Source organism: Gigantopelta aegis, chromosome 6, assembly GCF_016097555.1.
Source record: "Gigantopelta aegis isolate Gae_Host chromosome 6, Gae_host_genome, whole genome shotgun sequence".
Lineage (NCBI taxonomy): Eukaryota > Metazoa > Mollusca > Gastropoda > Neomphalida > Peltospiridae > Gigantopelta > Gigantopelta aegis.
Window position 1 is genome coordinate 84,225,303 of NC_054704.1, and position 9,392 is coordinate 84,234,694.

The 9,392-nt window shown below is 39.6% G+C and overlaps 1 non-coding gene and 1 pseudogene across 1 annotated transcript; both read left to right on the forward strand.

Moving 5' to 3' along the window:
- Positions 1–444: 444 nt before the first annotated feature.
- On the forward strand, positions 445–618 carry LOC121376579 (annotated as a pseudogene).
- A 6,077-nt stretch (positions 619–6,695) lies between these two features.
- Positions 6,696–6,894, forward strand: LOC121376574. Its single transcript, XR_005958474.1, has one exon. It is a non-coding gene; the product is annotated as a U2 spliceosomal RNA (small nuclear RNA).
- Positions 6,895–9,392: the final 2,498 nt, after the last annotated feature.

Below are 9,392 nucleotides of genomic sequence, written 5' to 3' on the forward strand. Positions count from 1 at the left end.
GCCTGTGGTTTTTTTGTGAGGTGTGGAACTGCCTTAAGTTTCCGTTGTGGGTGTTTAAGGGAGGTATACGGAATAAATGGGGAGACCCGCACATTAAAAAAAAAAAAAAAAAAAAAAAAAAACAACCCAAAAACCCAAATGAAAAAAAAAAAAAAAAACATGGCCTCCAAAATTTCATTCATTGACGGATTCGTTGCTAAAACGCGATGTTTCGAAGACATGACGTCGCAGCCACGTTGAAGAAGGTAAAGCAAAGCCAAGCAATGGGTTCATCTGAAAAGAGTAGTGCCACCATGGTAGGGACGCGCACAGGTAGAGGTAGAGCGACGAATGAAACGACCGTTTGCCGTCGCACGGCGAAATGCGCTGCGCGCGGCGACCTGGAGGCCAAGAGTAAAATTTGCCCAACGAACGCACGCCGAGAGGAAACCTGTCACTCGAGGAAGACCTTTGGGATATAGTAAAAAAGGGTCGCAGCTTAATATCTGATACGTCCTCCATTGGGGACATCGATATTAAAACTGATTTTTGAAAGGGGGTGAGGTGCCCGGGGCTTGCTCCGCCCTCACCACGGGTTGACCCGGTATTGCAGTACCTTCCGGGAATGGCCCACCACTATTTTAAAAAACCAAAAACAGTTGAAATATCCAGCCTTTGCGTTGAGAGCGCGGTATATGTGCTCTTACACCCCCTACACCCACAGCTTGGCCCCCCCCCCCCTCCCTTCCCCCGAGCCTAGCTTGGCCAGACCCGCACATTTAAAAAAAAAAAAAAAAAAAAAAAAAAACCCCAAAAAAAAAAAAACCCAAAAAAAAAACAAAAAAACATGGCCTCCAAAATTTCATTCATTGACGGATTCGTTGCTAAAACGCGATGTTTCGAAGACATGACGTCGCAGCCACGTTGAAGAAGGTAAAGCAAAGCAAAGCCAAGCAATGGGTTCATCTGAAAAGAGTAGTGCCACCTTGGTAGGGACGCGCACAGGTAGAGGTAGAGCGACGAATGAAACGACCGTTTGCCGTCGCACGGCGAAATGCGCTGCGCGCGGCGACCTGGAGGCCAAGAGTAAAATTTGCCCAACGAACGCACGCCGAGAGGAAACCTGTCACTCGAGGAAGACCTTTGGGATATAGTAAAAAAGGGTCGAACCGGCAAAAGGCATCGCTTCTCGGCCTTTTGGCTATCATCAAAGTAAGTTTATTGTTTATTGTTTGAAAAATATATATTTTGTGTTTTTTTGGGGTCTTTTTAGGCCCAAACATTTTTTGGTTTACAATGTCGACTGAATATATTGATGTCGACGAACTCAGTCGCACTGTGTCTCTTTGTTTGCCTACGTTGAGGAGGTCATTTGCTTCTAGGGAGGACATTATTGATGTTTTAAAGGATAACGTTGAACTTTCTGACATTGAATGTGTTTTCCAGAGCCGAATTTCGGCTAGTTGGTCGGTGATTTTTTCCACGGAGGAGGTTCGAAATAACTTTGTTCATGACGTGCCGGAGTTACTTGTTCGAGGAAGCAATTTTTTTGTGTGCACGGGTGAAACGTTTGCTTTTAGAGCTAGACTACACTGGTTGCCCGGCTGGGTCAATCGGGAATTTGTGCATGCTTTTTTTCGTGCAACGGTACAAGGAGAAATTCTCTCGTACAATTTGGAGACATCGTCAGTAAAGGGGCAGGAACATATTCGCACTGGTATCAGGGAAGTTGTGGTTCGTATACCCCATGGTCAGCGTGCGAATATTCCGGATGTGGCGGAGTTTGGGGGGTATCACTTTTTGGTGATTGTTGATGGGCGTGGTCCCCTGTGTTTCAACTGCCATAGTCGGGGGCACACTCGACAGAACTGCAGGGTGCGTCGAGAGCGTCACACGTATGCGGCGAGAGTTCGTGGGGATGTCGAAGTGAGAGGGGAGGCGATGGAGGAGAGCAGGGACGGGACAGAGGAGAGCGGACAGGGGAGAGAGGAAACCGTGCCAGAGGTGGACATGCAGCAGTCGGAGGGGGTGACGGAGAGAGCAGTGGAGAGGAAGGAGGTAGCAGGCGGGGAGGAGAAGAAAGTTACAGAAGACAAAGACAATGGGACTATTACTGGTGGGGGAGAAAGTGTTGTTCTTAGTGGGAGTATGAGTGAGAGTGTACAGGGGGGTGGGAGTAGTGGTGAAGTTAGTGGAGAGGGGAAGGGGAGGGATTCTGACGGGATGGAAGTTAGTGGGGGGGAGGGTGAGGTCGAAGCGTCGCGCTCGTGGGCAGTCGTGGCGTTTAAAGAGGGGGGTTTGGTGGGGGAGGGGATAGAACCATCGCTGCAACCTGGACAGACAGTGGTTTTGTCTAATAGGTATACAGTGTTGGGGATGGAGGAGGGGGAGGACACTGAGTTGGATAGCCTACTCAGTCCTCTTTCCGACTCGCAGGGATCAGGGGGGGGGGGGGCCGATGGGAGGGGACTTCATCCGAAGCTTCCTTCCATGGTTACTCCTCGGAAGGCTCCCTACACTGAAAAGGGTGGGAGTGCTGTCAAGAAAACTCGGATTGTGTAGTGTTTGTTTCATTTTTTCTCATGGCCATTTTAATTATTTGCACCACCCACTGGTTTTTGTCCCTTGAGGTATGTGTATTATTGATTGTGAGTGGCCTTGAATGGATGTGTTTTTTATTTTTCTCGTTGCACGAGCTTGGTATTGAAAGTTTGCATTCCTTTGCACTAGGTCGTTATCTGTCTGTATGCGCTCGTGCGTTTTGTTGGTATGTCGCTGTGACCTTGTGTATATTACATTGTGTACTTCGCCTTAGTGCGTGTAGTGCTTGTTTGTTTATATTGAAGATAGGGCTTCACTGTTTAGTAATATGATGGCGACTTTTAAATTATTATCAATTAATTGTAATGGGTTAATTGGGGGTCGTAAAACGCGTTTCTTGCAACAAGTAATTTTAGATAAGAAACCAGATATAGTGTTTATGCAAGAAACGCATATTTATAATTTAACAGTAGCTAAATCGGTGGGGGGTATTTTGGGGGGGAAATGTTATTGGAGTTTTGGGTCAAATCGCAGTAGGGGAGTAGGTGTTTATTTTTCCAATCGGTTGGGGGTGGAGATTCAGAAATTTTATCATGATTTAGAGGGGCGTCTGATTATTTTAGATGTTAAGGTTTGTAATAATTTGTTTAGATTAATTAATGTTTATGCTCCAAATAGTGATTTAGATCGGGTTCAATTTTTTGAAAATTTGTATTCTAATTTTTGTACTAATCGATTGGTTATTTTTGGGGGAGATTTTAATTGTGTTAGTAATTCTAGATTAGATAAATTAGGGGGGAACCCTACTAGAGGAATGGTGGGGGCTGATAATTTAAAAGTACTTTGTAATGACTTTGGTCTTAGCGATAGTTTTAGAATTCTATTTCCTAATAAAGTTTCAGTTACGTGGAGAAATACTTTGATTAGCTGTAGGTTAGATAGATTTTATATTTCTAGGTCCTTGCTTAATAATATTCAGTGTTTTAATATTTTTCCTTGTTCTTTTTCAGATCACGATTTTATTGAACTTTCTTTGGATAAAGTTAGTGGGTTAGAATTTGGGCCGGGGTATTGGAAATTTAATACTTCTTTGTTAGATGATGAATTAAAACATCAAGTTAGATTATTTTGTTTGCACAGGATGGGTAAGTTAGATTTTACTTTAGAAAGGTGGGATCAATTTAAGGTAGAGTTAAAAGAGTTAATTATTTCTTATGCTAAATATAAAAGTAAACTTTATTTTTCTAGTAAAAAGTCTTTAGAGAGAGAGTTTTCTAAGTTAACTTTAGCAGAGTCTTTTCAGCCAGGGTATTTTAGTGATCAAATTAAAGAAGTTAAAAATCAGTTGTTAATGTTAGAGAAAGAGAGGGATAGGGGGGCGGTGATTCGTTCTAGAGCTAGGGTGTTAGATGATGCTGAAAAGCCTACCAAATATTTTTTAAAGTTAGAAAAATCCAAAGGTAAGAAAAAAACTATTGATTGTATTTTAGACAGTAAGAATGTTAAAGTTACTTCTTCTAGAGAAATTTTAGAGGTTTTTAGGGAATTTTATTCTAAACTTTTTAGTGAGGAACATATAGATGAGGAAGTAGCAGATGAATTTTTTTTTTTTTTTGGGGGGGGGGGGGTTCAAGAATTAGATGTTACTTTCAGAGAGTTTTTGGATCGTCCTATCTCTAAGGTAGAAATTCGTTTGGCGTTAAAGAAAATGAAATCAGACACATCTCCTGGTTCTGATGGTTTTTCAAAAGAGTTTTATTTGTATAATTTTGATGTTTTAGGAGATGCGTTATTACATGTTTTCAATTTGGCTTTTAAAGAAGGTATTCTCCCTCCTTCTTTGAGAAATTCTTATATTACGTTAATTTGTAAGGATGAAAATAAGTCTGAGTTTGTCAAAACTTATAGGCCGATCTCTCTTTTAAATGTTGATTATAAAATTTTGTCAAAAATTTTAACGTTACGTCTGAGAGAGGTCATGGAGGATCTGGTCCATTTAGATCAAACGTGCTCTGTTCCCGGTCGTTCTATTTTAGATAATGCACATCTGTTAAGAAATATTTCAGATTATGTTGATCAAAAAGATTTACCGTGTGCATTCTTATGTTTAGATCAAGAGAAAGCTTTTGATCGTGTTTCTCATAAGTTTTTGTTTAAAGCCTTAAGCTCTTATGGTTTTGGTCCTAATTTTTGTAAATGGGTTTCAATTCTTTATAATGATATTTTTAGTTCGGTCATCGTTAATCAATTTATATCGGCCCCTTTTCCAGTGACTCGATCGGTGCGTCAGGGTTGTGGGTTGTCTCCCTTACTTTATGTTTTGGTCATAGAGCCATTATTGACGAAATTGCGTTCTGGTTCGGAAATTGTCGGTTTAAACCTTCCAGGAACCTCGGAAATTAGTAGTCTCGGCGTATGCTGATGATTGTACGGTAGTGATTACACATGAGTCATCCATTAAGCGGTTTTTTTCTATTTGCGATCGTTTCGGTTTGGCTTCTGGGGCTAAATTAAATTTGGCTAAAACTTTTGGTATTTTTTTGGGTAAATGGAAAAGTCGGTCTGATCATCCCTTTGGCATTTCGTGGATTGATCATAGCAAGATTGTGGGTGTTTTGACGGGGTCTAAATTTGATGAGGATGACGTCTGGGTTCCTGTTCTTTCGAAATTTCGTAAAGTGTTAAATTTGGCGAAAAGTCGCAGTGTTTCCATTTTTGGTAAAAGTGTATTTTCTAATATAATGGCTTGCAGTAAATTGTGGTATGTAGCTAGTGTTCGCCCTGTTACAGAGCATTACTTTAAACTTTTTGAAAGGGAACTTTTTAATTTTTTGTGGCCGTCTAAGAACGAGCCAATTAAGCGTGTAGTTATATATCAGAGTAAGGATAGCGGAGGGGTTGGTTTAGTTAATGTTAAGGTTAAAGTTAAAGCTTTGTTATTATCTCATCTACGTTGTTTGATAATTGGGTCCGATGCTAAGTGGGCTTTTTTTGCTACGTACTGGATAGGGTTATCGTTAAGGGATTACAATGAGTCTTTTAGAAATAATTTAATTCCTCATAGTGAGTTTATTCCTTCTTTTTATTTAAATTGTTTGGCTGCATTAAGGGAGTTAGAGGAGTTATGTGATATAGATAAATGGTTTCTTTTAAACACTAGGTCTTTTTATGATATTTTACTTCTTAGTGTTGCTCAGTGCCATCCTACGGTTATTGCTTTTCCCCGTATTGATTTTCGCTTAGTTTGGAATAATTTATACAATAAATGTATTGATCCGGTTACTAAAACATTATGTTATAGGTTAATTTATCATTCTTTACCATTAGGATATCAGCTGTGTGTTAGACGTATTTCTTTATTTAAGCATTGTCCATTATGTAATTTAGTAGTAGAGAGTGCTCAGCATTTATTTTATGATTGTATTTTTGTTCGGTCTCTTAGGGATATTGTATTTAGTTGGTTGGTAGATTTAATGAAAGGTAAGGTTAATATTGATTATAAATTAGTCAGGTTTGGGTTACTTCCCCTTAATGGTTCGTCAGCTCGTAGGGATATTGGGTTAATTATATTATCTTATTATAAATATATCATATGGGTTGTCAGGAATGCAGTTTTATTCGACCGAAAAGTAGTAAATAGTAATCAGTTAGTGCTGAGGTTTTTGACTCATTTAAAAAGTAGAATTAGAGTAGATTTTTTTCGTATGTCAGATTTTGATTTTGTTAAATTATGGTTAAGTAATGATTTGTTTTGTCATGTGGATGCTGGGGGTAAGTTACAATTTCATATTTGAATTTTTTAGTCATCATATTGTTATGCAGGTCTCCAATTTGGTAATCTTCACTGGTATTTGGTAGTAGGGATTACATTCACTAGTTTTATTTGTATCTGGTGGTATGTAGGGTCGTGTTGATACGACATTTCTTTGTTATTTCAATTTTGGTATTTCTAGGAGGGGAGGGTGGTTTCTGTCTTGGTGAGTGTTTGTGTGATGTGTGCGTGTGATTATTATTGTATATAGTTAGGGCGGTGTGTGCAGTTTTTGGTATTTTCATTTGTTTTCACTTTCATTTTCGTTGTATATATCATTTTTCATCCATCATTCATGTTCATTTTCATTCACTTCTTGATTCCTGTGTTTGTTAATTGTTACGTGCAGGAATAAATGGGGAGCCTCTTTTTTGGAGGATTTCCTCGAAATAAAAAAAAAAAGTATCTGTTCTTATCAGCTTAATATCTGATACGTCCTCCATTGGTCGATATACATCGATATTAAACTGATTTTTGAAAGGGGGTGAGGTGCCCGGGGCTTGCTCCGCCCTCACCACGGGTTGACCCGGTATTGCAGTACTTCCGGGAATGGCCCACCACTATTTTAAAAAACCAAAAACAGTTCAAATATCCAGCCTTTGCGTTGAGAGCGCGGTATATGTGCTCTTACACACCCTACACACACAACCCCCCCCCTTCCCCCGAGCCTAGCTTGACCAGACCCGCACATTAAAAAAAAAAAAAAAAAAAAAAAAAAAAAAACCAACCCCAAAAACCCAAATGAAAAAAAAAAAAAAAACAAAAAAACATGGCCTCCAAAATTTCATTCATTGACGGATTCGTTGCTAAAACGCGATGTTTCGAAGACATGACGTCGCAGCCACGTTGAAGAAGGTAAAGCAAAGCAAAGCCAAGCAATGGGTTCATCTGAAAAGAGTAGTGCCACCTTGGTAGGGACGCGCACAGGTAGAGGTAGAGCGACGAATGAAACGACCGTTTGCCGTCGCACGGCGAAATGCGCTGCGCGCGGCGACGGAGGCCAAGAGTAAAATTTGCCCAACGAACGCACGCCGAGAGGAAACCTGTCACTCGAGGAAGACCTTTGGGATATAGTAAAAAAGGGTCGAACCGGCAAAAGGCATCGCTTCTCGGCCTTTTGTGGAGTTTTTGATCGGGCATCCCTGGAAGAAAAAGAAACGATCGAGTCGAAGAGACAGATGTGGAAATAAGAAAGGAAAAAGGTAAAGGATAACAAAAACATTGTGAGTTACTTTTTTGATTTATTTGTTCTGTGCTGATTTGCATATTTCCGAAGACTGCCGAAGACTGTCGAAGATGACCGAGGACTACTTTGTGACTGACATCCGGGAATGCTGCGTACGACTTCTGCCCGTGCTGCACGGATACCTACGACCGCCGCAGTGGAATGAAGTGCGCGACGCCATCTTGGACTTCGTAGATGAGAAAGATATCGAGTCGATTAGTCAAATGAAAGAGTACTGTGATTGGGTTGTTGGATTCAAAGACATTCAAGTAAGAGATAGCTTTATTAGTGCAGTTGCTGAAGGTTTTAGGATTGGTTCCACGCGTTTTAAAATGTTGTGATGTGATGAACAAAGACTGGTTGAAGGACGCATTCACTGGTTACCAGTATGGATAAATGAGAAATTCGTCAGTGATTTCTTCGAGGAAAATAACTGTGGCAAAGTGGTTTTTAGTTCGTTCAAAAAGATCGGGAGCATTAAGACCAATGTAAGGAATGTTCGAATCATGTGCACCACAGAAGAGTACAACAACATTCCGCACAGTGCGGAATTCTTGGGACAGGACTTCTTGATTGTTTTAAAAAAACCGGAAACCAATCTGTTTTATATGTAAACAAACTGGCCATGAGAAAAAGGATTGTCCGAAACAACATAGTAACACGGTAACACACAGTGTAAACAAAGAAACACCAGCCGGAGACGAAGACAAAGGAAAATCAGCGAGGCGTGACAGTAACGCAGAGAGAGAGGGGACCACAAGCGCAGACAAAACAAAAGAAAACAACAGTGACAGCGAGAACAATAGGACATCGACAGATAGTGAAACCAGTACAGACACAGACGAGTCAACAAAAACATCGGCGACACCAGCAAAGAAAACGGCGACACCGGTAAAGACAGCAACAAGTAAGGTGGGCGACTCTGGATATCCAAAGGAGCCCAGATCCAAGACGCTAAGACGACGACAGGTAACAGACAATAGTGATAGCAATAGTGACAGTAGCAGCAGCGACAGTGTTAGTGACAAGAGTGACCACTTACAAGCCAAAGGTAAAAACATTCCTGTTAAATTAAAGGATGGAAGGATAATTAAGTAATCAAAAGAACTTTAGAGATGAACAACATAAACACTTACCAGGACATACTTACCGGTTCGTTCCGAGGTTTTGTGAGGCGCAGGGCTGCCATAAGTCCCATTTTGTGTCCATTTTGTGTTTGTTATATACTCAGATAGATCAAAATCTGTTGAAACAAAGATAAGTATATATATATACATGTCAAACAAACATACATTTATTATTATCATAAATAGTATATGAATATATATACCTTTCTTTTGATGACTCTGGCCTTGATTAAACAATCTATAAACAGATAGACAAAAGGAGGAATATAGATGGAATAATGACATAAATAGCAATATCATATGAATACCTATAATTATACTTACCTTTTATACAATACTCACCCTTTTTCTCGATGTTTTTTATCTCGACATGATGATCTGGAAAAGATAGACAGAAGGAGGAATATACATGAATTTAATTAAATAACATAAACAGCAACATTATATATATATATACATACATATATTTATAAATATACTCACCTTTTATATAATACTCACTGTTCGTCCACCGTTAGGCACTGAAAAGACAGAAGGAGGAATATAGATAAAAGATAAGAATGACAAGTTTTGTAAATAGCAATATTATATATATTTATAATTACTCACCTTTTTCTCTCATAGACGCACCGTTTTTTCTCAACCCACACTTTTCTGGAAAAGACAGAAGAAGGAATAAAGTTAAAAGCTAACATGTAAAAATAATATA